The 17391-nt window shown below is 40.8% G+C and overlaps 1 protein-coding gene across 2 annotated transcripts in view; it reads left to right on the forward strand.

The window, feature by feature from the left end:
• Positions 1 to 17391, forward strand: part of Diaph3 (diaphanous related formin 3) — a 495795-nt gene that overhangs the window by 1568 nt on the left and 476836 nt on the right. The gene's annotated exons all lie outside the window — the stretch shown is intronic.

Genomic DNA, 17391 nt, shown 5'->3' on the forward strand with positions numbered 1-17391 from the left:
TCATTTGAATCATGACTTCATAATTCATTTAGGAGTGTTTTGGATTCTTCATGATCTCCACAGTTAGACTTTTACTTACATATCAATTTTATTATTTTAATTTTTTAAAGTTTTGAGATTATAATATAATTACATCATTTTCCCTAGTTCCATTCCTCCCTCTAGCTCCTCTTTCTTACAATTTACGGTTTCTTTCTCTTTAGTTGTTACGTACATATGTGTATTTATTTATTTTATTTATTTATTTTTTCATATGTGTATTTTAAACTGTAAATTTATAATCTTAAATATAATACTACTACCTGCTCAGCCCCTGTAACGGACTGTGTGGACACACCCTTCTCCAGAGTCTTGCTGGTAACTGTAGTTCTCCTTACAAGGAAACTCTACAACAGATGAAAACCGTTATGCCTATTTTCAGGCCTGATCATTTGTTATTGGATAACAGGTTGGTGTACTATTTCCTGGGGAAGACTGTTTGCTCTCAGCAGTCCTTATTGCCTGGAGTTCTTTGTCAAGGGTTGAGTCCTCCTGAGTTTCCCCTTCCATATTATAATAGCGTGTTTTATTGGTGCTCTTATTGTTCAGGTCCTGTTCTGGCCGCCATGTTGGTGAGTCTTCATGAGTGTAGCTTCTCTGACATTTCCTGGAGGCAGAATCTCACACCACACTTCCTGTTCCTCCTGCTCTCACAGTCTTTCTGTCTCCTCTTCTGGAGTGATCCCTGAGCCTGAGGTGCAGGGGTTGTTTTGTAGATGAATCAACTGGACCGGGCTCTCTAATCATTCTGGATTTTGGTCAGTTGTGGTTTTCCACAATGGACTTCATCTGTTGCAAAGAGAAGTTAACTTGCTGAGGAGTGAGAGCTGCCCTTATCAGCGAGACGCTGGAGAAGGATGTGTCCATAGTAATTTCTCTACACGGTCTTCTGTTCCATCCACTTGGCATCAGCTGTGTCTCCTCTATCTACTGTTGTGAATATCTGACTTGAATGGTTGCTTTTTATTTTGGTAAGTTCCACTTGCTTCTTTTCATACCTGTCTGGGCATTCCTGATAGTCCTTTGTGCTTTGGCTGTTTATTCCTTAAGAGTTGTGGTGTGTGCCGTCTTTGGATCCACATTGGCTTGACTTCGTGGCTGCTTATTTTTTCTTCCTTGTTGGCTTAAGTAAGCCGTCACATTAAGCCAGTGGGATTCCAGGAGGCCTGAACTGGGGTGCTTCTCTGTGGAGGTGCTATTCTGTTTCCACCGGAAGCTTGAGGGTGCAGCTGATTTAGGACTACATTTTCCTGTTGAACTCTTCCACCTCACCTGTGTTTTAGCCAGAGGCCCATGGCTTAGCCTCGTTTGCCCTCTGAGCAGCTCTTCCGGCCTCTCCTCTCACTGTGATAACCACAATGGCGCTCTTGATTTGGAATGGCGTGGTTGGCCTGTAGTTTAGTGAGCTTTGTTGTTGAGTCAATTCTTGGCTTTTTCTTGATTGAGATGAAGCAATGTTAGCCTGATTTCATTGGGTCATTGCCGTTATTCTGAGCATTTAGGACAAGTAATGTAGCTTTGCCATGTGGCAAGGATAGGGATGATTTAGTAGTTTGCTTTTTTCTTTGTTCCTGTCTGTAAAGCCGCAAGCCACTAGTAGCTCTGATTGTAAACTGGTCGCACCGTCCATGTCTTAGGAAAGCCCCACCTCTACAGGATCTACAGGATCCTGTGTGATGATGATCAGATAGACAAACGAATGCTTATTTTCTACTGAATCTACAACCGTGGTATTTGAGTCATTTGTGAATTGGGTAAGAATATTTGCAGTTTATTTCCTGTCTTCCTAGGTAAGAGCAAATCGTAGAAGCTGGTAACTGTTTGTTGGGCTGAAGCAACTGCCCTGTGCTGTTTCCAAACCAACCACCTTGGCCGATACAGGAAGCATTGTGTATTTAGGTGCTGAGATAGCCCTGAGGGGCAGGAAGAAGGAGCAGCACACTTGGAGGGTGCTGAGAGAGAAGGATGACCTCCAAAGAGACTTCAAGAGGGAGATAGAACTCAGTAAAATAATCGAGCCTGGAACCTGCTCTGGGTCCAGTAGGCAGCACCTTGGCCTCTTTCCTGTCTAGAACAGAACTAAGTGGAAAGGTTTTCCTATTTGCTGGGAAAAGCCTTTTCAAGTGCTTGTCTTCTAATTGCTGTTAGCCACACACAGCTACTCAGCTACTGTCCCTAGGTCCAGACTGACCAAGACATGGCTTTTGGGTGAAGACTCCATTTGTATTGTGGGTGCCAGTATCCAGCACTAGACCTGTAAATCATTAATTCAAGTAGGTAGGGAGTTCTTTAATTAGGAACAGTCTTTCAAAGTCCTCATGCCCTTTAGGGTGAATCTTGGCTTTAATGGTTTCAATCAAGTAGATTGCTCTTGCCCTGCTATATCTTTATAATTTCTTCAGTTCTGGTTGTGAGATTTGTTTTGTTTTGTTTTGTTTGCTTTGAGCCTGTTACTGAGGCTCTTCTAATGTTTTTGCCCTGCCTCTTCTGCAACGATCCCTGAGCCTTAAGTCTATCAATTGAGACTGGGGTATATTTACCACTTGGGGGGATTGTTTATGAATGAGCATGCTTTATATACCAATATATTTAATTGGAGTATTTTGGTAAGGTGGTGGTAAAAAGAACAGTCCTTAGACCAGTTAGTTTAATAAAGTTTATTACGTAAAGTTTATTATTGAGTAAAACAAAAGGAAAATGATTAGACAACTCCCAGAACCAGAGGAGCTCCAAGCAGATTGTTGTCAGCATTCGGGAACCAGGACATGAAGGCATAGGAACGTCTGGGCAGTCAGTCTTTTGGTTATAGCTGAACTAGTTGATTAATGAGCCTAATCAGTTACTGGTGTTTGGATTTTCTGTAACCAGCCAGCCTCAGTTACTGTGATTAAACTATTTTGGTTTGGTCAGTTGGGTTGAGAGTAGATGCTCAGGCCATGGCTTCCAACAAAGTTTAATTAGTAGACTTGTTTGCCATTGAGGAATGAGTTATAGAAAGGTGTTTACAGTCACAAGGTACTGATTCCTTTTTTTTTTTTTTTCTTTTTTTCCCCCGAGACAGGGTTTCTCTATGTAGCCCTGGCTGTCCTGGAACTCACTCTGTAGACCAGGCTGGCCTTGAACTCAGAAATCCTCCTGCCTCTGCCTCCCAAGTGCTGCGATTACAGGCGTGCGCCACCACGCCCAGCACAAGGTACTGATTCTTAATCTGCATTCCATTATACATTTTAGGAGTTTGAGTCTTTATTTATTTATTGCTCTTCTAAAAAATATTACCAGCAGTAATAAAGTAATGTCTTTAATAAATATGTAGGTAATAACTTTGTGGTCGTAGGAAGTTTTTGAGGCGGGAAGAGGTAGAGAGTGGGACAACTTGTGTTTATGATAGAATTTAGGAAGAAGTAAGATCAGAACGGGCATAGTGACAGGCTTGCTTTATTGTCTGGGTATGCTTGGAAGCAGGTGTAGGGAGATATTCTATTCCTTAATCTGTGGAGCCTTTGGCTGTTACCTTATATGGCAAAAAAAGAACTTTACTGTAATGTTTGCAGGCTAAAAATGGCAGGTTATTTTGGGTTATTAGAGTGAGGTGATGTTTTCCTGACAGGAGGAGAAGGTGATATGACTATTGTGACAGATTAGTGATGCAGCCATCTGAAACTGGGAGTCAGGGTTCTCCCAAGCACCTGTGTCCAGCCTATGGCCAAACACAAGTTGCTACAGTGTCCAGCAGGGAGGTCCCATGATCATGCTGACTTGACTACAGTGAAACTGTGCGGAACTTCTGCCCTCTAGAACTGCTGGATGAGTTTGTGGTTTTAGCCACCTACTTTGTGGTATTTTTTTCCCCCAACTGTAATACGAAGTCAAGCAGGTATTATAGTTACAAGGACGATCATGTTGAAAAGTCTTAAAACAATCTAATCCTCTTCCTCCTCCTTCCCTCTCCTCACTCCTCCTTCCCTTTTGTCTTCATCTTTGTCTTTGTTATCTTTGTCTTTCTGAGACAGAGTCTCACTATGCAGCTCTGGCTGGCCTAACTATGTAGACAAGGCTGACCTAGGCTAGAATACATAGAAGAATGCAGAATCCAGATAATGTTCTTGGTTGAAGGCCTTGGGCACCTTTATGCATCTCAACAGTTTGTGTAATGGATCAGACAGAGGAACCTTTATTTGCAGGGAAAATCATTTCATATTGGGCGTTTTTCTAAGATTTCCCTTCCTAGTCTTTATGAATAGAACCCAGTCTTCCAAAGAGATAACTCTCCCAAAGAAAGCAGAACAGTTTCTTTTTTCTTTAACTTTAGACAGGAATAGTGAGGTTTAGAGGTTAGTCTTTTGGTAGAGGCTATAGCTGTAAGGAATCCATGCTTGGTCCTTAGATCACCACCCTCCACTATTTTTTTTTAAATGTATGAGTTATGAAAACTGTATCAAGTGGCTTTTTTGGGAGTACAATTAGCTGCTGAGAACAGAGATGTGCAGTATTTGGTATTTGGAGACTGGGCTGGATCTTTTTCTTTGAGTGTAAGGATGGGTGGGCATAGGGTTGATTGTCTCAGATTTAGAGCAAGGCTTAATTGCTTTTTTCAAAGGCTCATGTCTTTAATTATGAAGCAAGCAAACCGACGTACATTTATTATACTGTGAAACCTTGCATCACATCTAGCAATTGCTTCTGAACAGATGTTACCTGAAACACCTTTGTGCAGTTGGTGGAATGCTAAAATTTGTCATGCTTTTATTATTGTTGCCTTGAATTAACTCTGCTTTATGGCATAACTTTATTGCTGTGTCCTAGGATCTTTATGTATTTATTGCCTTATAAATTGGATTTAAAATGGGCTTTTTATATAGAATGTAAATTAACATGTATATAACTTGTTTATGTTTGCAGAGTAATACAAGAAAAAAAAAAACCTCACAAGATATTCCACTAATGGAGTTGTCTTTAAGCACATAGTGTCATCTAAACCAGAGTCGAGTGAGTGCTGAGGAATATGCTTACTTCACACACGCGCTTGTTTATCCCAGAGCCTCATTTGACTTTTAGATCTATAAAATATAGATTAAGCATAACCTTTTACTTCATGGGATATTAAGGATCAAAGCACGAGCTCTTTTTGAACAGCATCTACAAAGGTAATGTCTTCTAGGTAGCAGCAGGATAGCATTGAAACACCTTACCATTGGGAGCAATTTTTCTCAAATTGCAAGGCAAGTGGTCATTATTAACTTAGGAGACAATTTGAGAGTTTAAAACCGTTCTCCTTTGTAGCCGAAGTGATCGAGTTTCCAGTTCCCTTGCTGCAGACCCTCCGGAAGTGCGTGCTGTGGACTTTCCTCTCTGCACAGCTCCCTGCCATTCTTTGTTACTGTTTTTCTTTGGAGGACATGGATAACCTGTGCAGGAACTTCTCCCGTTCTCAGGGCTTGGATCCCAGCTGTGCCAGTTGTTAGCTGGGCAGTCGCAGGCAGTGGCTGCCTCTTTAGGAACCTTCCTTCCTTCACAAGGAAAGCAGGGCAATTTTGCAGATTAAAAGTTAGTATAGGCCTAGTGGAGCAGTGCTTCCTGGCTGTTACCTCTCAGTGTTTGCTCTGTAGAGGGTTGGCTGCTTTTGCTAGGATTGCTATAGTAATAGTAGCGCAATTTCTGAGTGTATTTTAGCTCACTAGACTGTGAGCAGGAGTGTATTTTAGCTCACTAGACTGTGGTTAGGACAGGTTTCTAAAGCGTTCTGAGCAGTGCTACTTATTTGTAAACTGAGACTCAATGGAACTATGAAACCTCTATATAAATGAAATAGCCAAGAAAATTGGAATCATCTTGAATGATAATAAAAATAATGTTACTAATATATGAGTAAATATAAAGTGGAGTATAAGTATACTTATGGATCTTTTGTAGCTATCAAACTATGCTAGATTTACATATGAATCCAGAACAAAACCAGAAAACCATTAAGATGCAAATTAGCAACTTCCTTAGTTTAATGTGATTGATGATTTGTTGCTGAAACTCTTATTGGATTTAAAGTACTGAAATCAAACAAAAGTTTTCCAGCATGGTTTTTTGTTTTAATGATGAGATAAAAATGTTATCATCACTTAATCAGTAGGGAAGGATGTATACAGGCTGTGTCAGAAAGTTAATTCTAATAGGTGTCTTGGGTAAAATAGAACCTTGCAGTCTTAAATATATTTTTATATATTTAATCATAAAAGAGACTTTACCAGGAAGCTTTAAAAATCCTGTGGAAATGTCCTTTTTCTCTCCTTCATTCATATTATCTCCTTGTAATTTCCTTGAGGTCTTACAGGGCTTAAAATCAAAAATATATATATTTTTTATAAAGCAGATTTTGATTTTACTATTTATTTTAAGTTGATCTGTGAATGGAATTAGTATTCTCTTTGTTCCCAATCACTGAGCATCATGGTATGTATTAAATAGTGGGGAGGAAGGAGGAAGGAGAGGGGCTATGAGTTCTTGTGTCTGTGAGGGCATTCTGTGTGCTGGGCTCAGGTAGATGAGGTTGAGTCGCACCTTCACGGGGTCGAGAACAGCTGAAGCACCCGCTCAGAGTACCACTGCTTCCTCCCAGGAGCTAGGCTGCAGAATGTTTTGAAACCCTTAGTTTCGTTACCTGGATTAATTGTACGATCCATAATTGTGTATTTATTTGACTAAAGTAGTTTTATTTGAGACAGTGTCTAGTGTAGTCTAAACTGACTTTGAACTCAGTACATAGCAAAGATTGGTTTTGAATTCCTGATCCTCCTGCTTCAATCTTGTAAATGTTGGCATTCTAGACATGAACTCCTTCCTAGTCTACTTGGGTAATTTTATTGTGAGCTATTTCCCTAGGATGTGGGTTTTTTTTTTTTTCTTCATCTTCTCAAGGTAGGCTGTTTATTTGTATCATAAAGTAAAACCTTGTAACATTTCATTTTTGAATAAAAGATTTTTTTGGTGACATTAATTATGGACGTTAGAATTAAACTGTTTTTGTTTATTGAAACCTTCGCTAGAATTCAATTCATAATGACAATTACAATTCATTTTTAGTGAATAATTTGGCAGCCTGAGAAATGAATATAAAAAATGGAGTACACAGAATCTGCAACCAGAAACCCAATGTGACAGGTTCATTTCTTTATAAAGGGTGAAGGTTTCCAATTAAAGTCATGTTCTAACTTCACTCAGCCTCCCGTCAGGGTGTTTTGCTCTTATTGATAATGCTACCTTCAATAAGCTGTCAGTTCTTTTATGTGTATGCTCATAAGCCTGAGGGTCACTTTTACTGGGTTGCCTGGTATAGGATTATAGAATCTGAATGCTTGCCTAACTGAGAGGCCAGTTACTCCAGGAACTTTATACCACTTGGTTTCTTCATTCATTCACGATTAATATACCTTTAAATGGAATTCAGCTATCTTCAGTGTCTGTTTCCTTTTATAAAAGGTTCTAGAAATACTGGGCAAAGGCGTGTAAAATCTACCATAAGTTTTCAGGGTTGACTTGTCTATGCCCCAGCCATAACCACTCTAACAGTTTAGGTTTAAGCTGGAATTCTTGATCTGTGTGTGAACTTCTAGTTTCCTGTTGGTGAGCTGGAAATGGCCACTGCGTGTGGATTGTTGTGAGCAGTGGTCAGGATTGTGATCACAGGTTAGGCAGAGTGCTTAGCAATGCAGATGTGGCGCCCGTTCTTCTGGTGCTGCACCTCTCAGGGGCACATCAGAGTATCGGAGGCCTCATCACTGTGAGACACAGCCTGCCATGCAGGGCCGTGTGGGAGGGAGGGGCTCTCAGGAGCTCTGCTAGTGAACATTTTGACTTTTGTCTTTTACTTTCTCCCTTTGTCTCCTCTCATTCCGTCTTTCCCCTCAGTCCTTTCCACAGGGATTGTGTCCAGGCGCTCCGTGTCCTGAAGTTCGGGCCCTGAATGTATTTTTTCCTTTCTTCCTCTCAGCCTTTGGGCCTGGCCTTGCTTCTCTTTCCTTCCCTGCCTGCTTCTGCTGTCAACATTTGCTTCTTACCCAACCTTGACTCCATAAAGGTAACCCTGGAGCTTTCTTTGATCCAGGATTCCTTCACATTCCTCACTTCCTACAACCTCACGTATGGTGAACCACAGATAGATGACCTCTGACTCCCTTGTCTTGCCTCAGATCTCTACTCTACCTGCACTCTAGTGGGGGAAGCTGGCAGTCACCGTGCTGAACCTGGCTGCTGCCTCCTGGTGGAAACCTTCCCTGCTGTTTGACCTCATGCTCCAGTAGTACAGGTTTAAACACTGTAGGCTAATCATCATCCTTACGACAGCCACCTTATACTGCTCCGACCCTGCTCTGGGCACTGCCAGCACTAACTCCTCACACTACTTTGAAGGCAGGACTTTTACATAGATCTGAAGAGCCTTGGGAACCTTCCTGAGGTGTCCCAGGAGGGAACAGGCCTTGATATGAACAGAGTACTTGGGCCCTGACTATTAGGTCACTCTATGCACACTACTTCTATTTTTCCTTTTTTAGTGATTGTGCTAAACATTATTATCAACACTATTTTTAACTTCATCAGTAGATGTAATATCCTTTTGTATAAATGTATAAGCTTATTTTGTAATTTTTTATTTTTTTTTTAAAGGTTTATATTATGTGAGTACACTGTTGCTCTCTTCAGACACACCAGAGGGGGGCATTGGATCATTGGATCTTATTACAGATGGTTGTGAGCCACCAGGTGGTTGCTGGGATTTGAACTCAGGACCTGTGGAAGAGCAATCAGTGCTCTTAACTCTCTCCAGCCTTTTTTATTTTATTTTATTTTATTTTATTTTATTTTATTTTTTTTTTATTGTGAGGTAATGGCCTCAAACTTGTATGAAGCTGGGTTGTGAGAGCTCTAAATTCCTTCAAGAGAAGTTCTGTGCTTCACAGGTCTCTGTATCCCAGGCCCAACAAGTGACTGGGTAGTGTCAGGGCTTCCTGTCTGTCTGTACCTTGCTTGATTAGTAGATCTAAAGACACAGGAAGCATTCTTCAGGCTTATTAGTATTGAAGTAAGAGGAAGAACTCCATGGTGCTTCTCCTGCTGTGTTTTGGTATTCACCTTGCAAGTGTGTACTCTTTTGGATTTGGCTCAAGTGATTCAACAATTTAGAAGATAAAAATAAGCTGGGCAGTGTTGGCGCACGCCTTTAATCCCAGCACTTGGGAGGCAGAGGTAGGTGGATTTCTGAGTTCGAGACCAGCCTGGTCTACAGAGTGAATTCCAGGACAGCCAGGGCTATACAGAGAAACCCTGTCTTGAAAAAACCAAAAAAGAAAAACAAAGAAAAATAAAAGTACTAGTCAAACTATACAAAGACATGTATAGTTTAATTTCTAACTATTAAATTTAAAAATTAATTTTCTTAGCTGTTGAGGTGTCATTTTTTAAAATATTATGTTGGAATGTGGTTATTTCTATGACTTATGCTTTATTCTGAATCAGAAAAGGTATAGTTTATAGGATTGTATTCTGCACTAAACCTTAAGTAGTATCCTGTGACTCTATCCCAGGGGCATCAACAAACATCTACTCGTCCCAGATAGGGAAACAGTGATATACCAAAGAAAACCAGTCCCACATGCTCAACCAGTTAGTTTTATTGGGATCTACTCACAGGAATGTAGATGAGTGCTTACTTACAGGGGCAGACATGATTGAGAGACAGGCACATCACCAAAGCCCACCCTATTGTGGGTCACAGCTCATGAAAACTGGCACCCTGTAGGCAGCTGGTGGGTTGGAGAGTCTGTGGCTCCTCTGGGATGCTCTGCAGATCCCAGGCAGCTCAGTTGATCTCTGGGGTGCTTGGGTTGGTCTGCAGGCATGTGCTTGGGGGGGGAGGGAGGGAGGGAGGGAGGGAGGGAAGGAGGGCGGGAGGGAGGTAGGGAGGGAGGGCGGGCCATAGGGGCTTCTTGAAGCCTTTGAGTCATTTACTTCCCGCTTCCCGAGATAGACTGTTTTCATTGCCCTTTAGAAGAGAGGTTTTCAACCTGGTGGAACTACCCTCTCACAGGGATCACCTAAGACCATTAGAAAATACAGATATTTTCATTATGATTCATAACAGTAGCAAAATTTCAGTTATGAAATAGCAAGGAAATAATTTTCTGGCTGGGATCACCACAACATGAACTGTAGTAACGGGTTGCAGCGTGAGGAAGGTTAGAGCTGCTTCTGCCTGAGAACATCATTTGTTTCAGCTTTTTAATTACCATATTGTGTCTTACTGAGCTTCTCATCAAGAGGGAAGCTTTGTCTAGGAAGCAATTGCCACATAAAGCACATGTGCATCTATGTGAGAAGTAAAGAAACCTCTGATACTCATTTTAGTTTTGTTATATACCTCAGAGAGCAACTTCATCAAACAAAGGCAGAAACTCCCTCATAAAGTGTGTTCTTACTAATGCTGGCCACTTTACAGGAATTAGACCTTTCCCTTAAGTTCTTCCACCTTGATGCTTGGTGGTGTTCCAACTGAATAACCATCCATTCGGAGTGCTGCTTATCTTATTCATTTGACGCTAACTCAGAAACTGCCTCATCCTTACTGTCTCTGGAGGCATGACTGCTGTGGTCTGTCATAGCTGCAAGGGGCAGTGGGAAAGGAAGGCCCAGGCCTGATTTAAGTTGACCTTGATTCCATTCTTAGGCTGCCCACTTTCCAGCTCTGCCAAGTCACTTCTGTGCTACTCACTTTTCGGATCCCTGAGATGGGGATATTTGGCTTGTGGGGTGGATTGGTGTATTAGTAATTGCAGTCAGTATACAGAAAGTAGTGGCCACAGTGATGACAAAAGGTAGGCTGTGTCATATGGGAACCTAAGGGCCATTTAGCAACCTTGCATTCTTAGTGTCCGGCCATTTGGCTTAAAGAAACAGGTCAGTGTGTGACATCTCTTTTAAGCTCTGGAAAAGGGAATTGTAAGGTCATAGTGCATAGCTCCAGGAATCAAACAAAAGCTTGCCAGGCCTCATGGTGGATTCTAACCTGGAACTGAAAGTCAGCACCTTCTCACTTCTCTCTCATCAACCGTGTAGTCTAATTTTGCTCTTCTGAATAATGTGACTCTCATTCCTCTTAGTTCACATAGCTACGTGTTCACATCACCACCACCCCCTACAAAGGGGTTCAGACCCTCAGGTTGAGAACTACTGCCCTAGTGGGTCACAAGCTGACATACATATAATAATAAGGTCAGGATAAAAACAGATTAGAGAATGATTCCAGGGCCTCAGATGGGAGACACTGCTAAAGTTTGCTATGAGAACTTTCATGACATGATCTGTGCTAGGAACCTTAGGGAAAGGAAGGGAGAAATTGGTTGAGGTGCTGTGTAACCTGCATGGCTGCTTCTCTCAAGTCTTCTGCAAAGACTGTGTGGGCAGCGACTCGCTAAGTATGGGAGACACATTGAGGTTCAGGCAGTTAAATGCCCACAGTCACAGAGCTGGTGGGTATCAGCACAGGATGCTGGTGTAGGAGTGTTTGACATTCTTTGTCATAATTCATAGAAAGTTGCTATTTGTGTAGGGATACATTTGATAAGAGGACGGTAGGGAGCCCTGCTGAAGCAGGGGTGTGTGAAGGGTGAGTGGGAATGCATGCAGAATGCTGGAAGCAGCCTGAGCAGAGGGGCAGGACCTGGCAGTCTCAGTCAGAGTTCAGAGAATGAGGAGCAGAGGTTGGTCCATTTGATGTGACGTTCTTGCCATCCTGTTGGGGTTAGAACCTGGGTTCTGGCAGCCCTAATCAGGTAGGCTCCTCCGTAGGCACACGGAAGACCCAATTTATAGTGAAAGGGAAGATTGATTTGATGTTGTCACGTTGAGCAGAGGAGAAAAGAGCTTCCATGACTGGTCCTCTCCAAGTCCACCTTTTTGTTCTGGAAATGAGACTTAGGTGAAGGTTAGGTAGAACGTATGCATAAGTTTGCTGTTGTCAAAGTGTGGTCCTGCCCACCATCCGTGCCTTTGATTCAGTCTGTCCATCGAGCTGATCTGACTGTGTAAAATCTCAGACCTCCCCTTTTCCTTCTCTCAGCATGAGATTTCTAGGGAGTTTCAACTTCTTGGTGTTGGCGATCCATTGTTTCAAGACTCTGATACCCAGTGGGAGCATATGTTCTCCTTAGGGTATCTTCTTTTAGAAAGGTTAAAAGCTTATGTATTGAATATTGAGTAGAGGATAAACTGTTGATGCTTCAGTAATTTGGGGATTGGTAACTGCAGAGGAAGGTGTTGGAGCTGGGACAAGTGCCAGCCTGTGTGGGGCTCTCCAAGAGTCCTCGTGGCCAGAGCTATCTGTGAAGTCAAGAGAACTTCTAAGAAATATTGCTCATAGGTCTAAGGGTTCTTCAGAGTTATCTTTAAATTGTTGTCAAGGATTTTCCCCTTACCCTCTTTTCTTTAAACAAGCTTGGCTGTTCCTTATGCCCTTTGGACTAATCCTACATTAAAAAGCCAGTTTTGTTTACAGAATTAGCTGAGTTTGTCCCAAAATTGCTTTTATTGGCTTTTAGTGTTTGGGGAGTATTTCTAATGTCTTTGGTAAATGACTCTGGAAGCATAACCAAACAAGCAGTAAATGTCTCTGGCCAAACAAGCTGCATAAAAGACCCTGAAGTAAATGATTATTTAAGTACAGGAACAACCGCCCACCATGTAACTTACATAATATAGTGATTTGATTTGAAATTATGTATTATTTAAGTTGATTATGTGTAAAGTGTTTTTGGAACATGCACAGTATTTGTGACTAGCTAGAGGAATAAAAGCTCTCGTTCTTAAGTTGGTCTAGGACTGAGCTGCTCCTGCCTTCACTGTGTGCTTGAGCCTATCTGTACCCTGACTTGCTTGCTACTTGATTCCAGCCATATTGCTTTTTAATAGCCCTGCTCTGACTGTTCCTGCGTCTGAAAATCTTGTTCCCATATACAGATAGGTAACTTTGTAGCCCACCTGTGTCTTGTCCTTATGATGCTCACATGTCATTTCCTCATCAGACTCTCACCTAGTCCTAGTTCCCATATTTTTAAATTACGTGTGTGTCTGCATGGTTCCGCAGGTGGGTGTGCAGGTGCTTGCAGGAGTCAGAAGTGTCAGATCCACTGGAACTGGAGTTACAGTGGATATGAGCTGCCCTGTGAGTGCTGGGAATTGAGCCTGCGTCTCCTGGAAGAGCAAGCCTGTACTCTTAACCATCGACTCCTCTCTCTAGCTCCAGGTTCTCATATGTAAAATTACACTGTGCAACCTAGTGTTCCTTTATGGTTGCAACAATACTTGTCACTTCACAGAATGCTCATAAGCTTCCACTGTTTTCTGTAATTTTACCTGCATTTTAAAGATCTGTTTCACTAATAGAAAGTAAGTTCTACTAGGGTAAACAGTGAAATCATAAAACTCTATTTATTGCTGAACACCTTGTCAGAATATAGCCGTGTTTAATAAACATTTACATAAATGGATATTCTATGATGTTCTCTGAGAAGAGTGAATGGATCTGTATTACAAGCTTTAACTTATGTATGGCTATAAATATGACTTTGGTCATAGATGATTGCTATGAGATTTGCATGTTAATTAGCAGGTGCTTAAGAAGAAATAGCTAGCAGGTAGGAACCCTATTTTGTCACTGGATGTTTAGAGGACTTACTCCTCCCCCAGTTCTGCATTTGGATTTTTAATTTTTAATTTGTAGCACTTTGGCTATAAGGTCTTGGGGAGGGAAGAAGTACTCTTCATATTTAATATAATGTCATGAACATGTTGACAATCTGGTTATATTGTATGATGGAAACAATATTATGAGACAAAGTCTTCAGGAATCCTGTCTCCCACTTTTTATATTTTGGAATCCTGTTCTCATTTACATTGTTGCATTAACAGGTCGAGTCAGCATGTCGATGTTTACCTTAACTTTCTCAAGATGGCATGATGCCGTGTATGCTTACAATAAGGAAAAAATGATAGATTTCTTTTATATGTACCATTAATAAGTGTCATAAAATATAAAAATAAGCTAAGTCAATATATTATTGTTGCCACAGAAATTGAATTTGTGTCAAAAGGATTTGTGCTTGTGATACAGTGATTCGTATATTTTTCTTGGAATTAAGTCTCTAGCAGGTGACAACATCAATAATTCACAGAACCAAGGAGCTTTTTGAGATTGGTTAATTTATATGTGAATTAGAAAACAAATGAATAATGTGCTTAATATATACTGACACACTGGAAAATATGCATCAAAATCCAGCCTATTAAAAATCTACTTAAAATTTTTATTAGACATATTTTAAGTCTCCACTTATTTTTTACTAATGCATACATTTTTATTTCTCAAAACATACACTAGTTTTGATTCAGTGTGAAAAGTATTATCTATAGTAGAATCTATAGAGCCTTTTTTACTGTAAAAATGTGTGCCTTGCATGTAGCTGGGCTAATATGTAAGATTATGAAAGTCTTGCCTCAAATCTCACATCCTAGATAAACAAAAGCATCTGTGGTTCCTGCCTTTTTAAAAAATTGTACATCAATAAAATTGCAATGATCTGCATATCATTTTAAATGCACCCTACCCCATGTACCAAATTGTAAGCATTTTGCTGTGTTGTCTGGCCACACAGGAGGGCTATTGAATCAGAATTCTGAGATCATATCTTGTGACCCACAACTCCCTATCTAACGTCATTTGGGCCCAGTCTTCTCATTAATCAGGTGAACTAAGCTTGTTACTGCAAGTTAAGTGATCAACAAGATTACAGCGGGGCAGCTCCCCGCACCCACCTCAGCCTGTCTGTCATGGAGTGTGTTCAGAGCTGCATGTGGATAATAACCTAATCAGTTTCGAGAACAGACTGAGGAAAGTAATTTTGGTTCTTAAGAGCCTCAGAACTGAAAACCATGGTGTGACTTGGGTGATCAAGATGTGCATCATTTAACTACAAGTGAGAAGGCCGCCCACCTGACCTCTCGGTCTTCTTCATAGCTGGCCCCAGCGAGCTGTCCTACAACATGGTGTCTAGCTGCCGCTCTTGCTCTCGACTGCCTGGCTTCTGCTGCGTGTCCAGGAGAGCAGGCCTGCTGTGCACTAAGACTATGGTTCATTTTTTCTCCTGCTTTGGGAATCTTTGTTGATGGCAGTTTTAGCTTTTTTATGGTAGTATTACAGTGACGCACACATGTGTTTAATCCCCTTGAGTGCGCCGCTTCTCAGTATGAGCGTTGGCAGGGTTCGCAGGTTATAGAGAATGTGCATTGGTTTTGTCTTACTCAGTTCACCCACTCAGTCTGATCAAATTTCCTTCAGGTTATGTTGGGATAGAAGCAGAATCCTCCTCAAGTGTATGTGAAACAATCTGTGGTGCTGTGTTGGCCTCAGCAATATTCACTCTGAATTCCTGATTTGGACCAGAGCCTAGTAGGCAGTGGGCGCTGTCACAGGGGCTGCGGGGCGTGGGTGAGCGAGCGCTAGGGTGTGTTGGATGCAATGGGGCCAGGTCATTTTCCCCTAGAGCAGAGCCTTGCCTTTCATCCGTCCCGCGATGGAAACCCTCATGGAACGCAGCTCTTAACCTAGAATTGAACCCATTTTGTAAAGCGATTCAGAGGCCTGACTAGCGTTTTCCCTGGATGCACCGTGGAAGTGCTTTTGATCCGACAGTATAGATTTAAAGAACAGGCGCAGCTGAAGAGAAACATCTGAAAATAGGACTTAAAATTGCATTATTAGAATTAGCTTCTGTATTTAGCTTTTGAATGAGTTCCTTCAGAGAAGGATACAGTTATATTTGAATTTTTTAAATGATAACTTGTTAGGTACCCAGATACAGTGATGCATAATATCATAAGGAAGTCTGAACAAAAGTTGTTCTTTTTGGCTGTTTGTTTCTGGAGGTGTAGGCCTTCTTTGCAGGGATATGCTTTGATCAAACTGAAAACTCAGCTCACCATCCTAAAATGCATTTTTTCCTAGCCTCTTTTGGAGTCTCCTGGATGCTGCCTTCTAAATGCTGATCTTTCCTCTTTGTACAGAATTGAGATTATGGAAGAGAAGGCATAGTCCTCTGTGACAAAAGGGAAGCCTGGTTAAGGGACGTCGTGATTGTCTTTCTGAGCCAGTCAGGATTACAGTGTGAATGAATGATTAAAAGAGACTGCAGAGAAATCCCTAACATCTCTCCGACTTTTCTCTGTGCAGACTGAAAACATGCTCCACAGCTACACAAAGGGCAGGCAACTTAAAAGTTTTCCTTCATGTTGTCAGAGGACCAGCCTCAGTCTTGCCCTGAGGGGTAGGAAAGCCACAGTGCTATTTTTGTACCTTTTTGAGATGTTAAATCCAGAGACCTTGCAGAGTGATATTTTCACATTTGTTTTGTAGCTCTGTGATTGCCTGGGACATGACCCGGTAGGTGTGTTCGGTGACAGGGCTAGAAGTAAGATTTTATTTCCATACTCTTTATAATTGGTGTTGACATTAAGATAAACACAGGCATGTGGATTAGAAATGTTATTAGGTGAAAGTCCACATTCCTGTTACCTGTGTAAAGGAATAGTCTAGACTTCAAAACAAATATGAACAATACTTCAACGCGTCCTCTCCAACCACAGATGTAATTAGGGGAAGACTGATCTGGCTTTTCCCCTGCAGGCATTACTTTGCTCGGTTAATAAGTTGCCATTTCATATTTTGTGAACCATAGAGTGTTGTGTCTGCATTTAGTTTTGCTCTTTAGCCCATGCTGTCTCCAGAATGCTAGGATTACTGGCGTGTGTTACCATGATATCTCATGTCAGCATTTGGTGGTATAATTATTTAGATATTATTATTTTTTAAAAAAATTTATTAATTTTTTATTGGAAAGGGAATTAAAGGGAAATAAAAACACTTTATGATAAAATTAAAGATTTACATGGAAATATTTCAGATAAACATGTTAAAATTGACAATTTTCATCAAAAATTAAAGAGTAAAGTGGTAGATATGTAAAACATTGCTAAATTAATTGAAATATGGGATAGAAACATTTTATGATAGAATTGAAGATTTATGTGGAAAATATTTCTGATAAAGTTATAGAAAAATGAAGAAAAACATATTAGAATTGAAGATTATCATGGAAAATAGATATATAGATATAATAATGGTAAGTATAAAAGTATTCCTAAGTTGATTGAAAGTGGAATTATAAACATTTTCTGATAAACTTGAAGATTTACATGGAAAATATTTCTGATAAAATTGAAGAAATATATAGAAAAACATGTTAAAATTAAAGATTACCA

This window comes from Apodemus sylvaticus, chromosome 8 (genome assembly GCF_947179515.1).
Source record: "Apodemus sylvaticus chromosome 8, mApoSyl1.1, whole genome shotgun sequence".
In the NCBI taxonomy this organism is placed as follows: Eukaryota; Metazoa; Chordata; class Mammalia; order Rodentia; family Muridae; genus Apodemus; species Apodemus sylvaticus.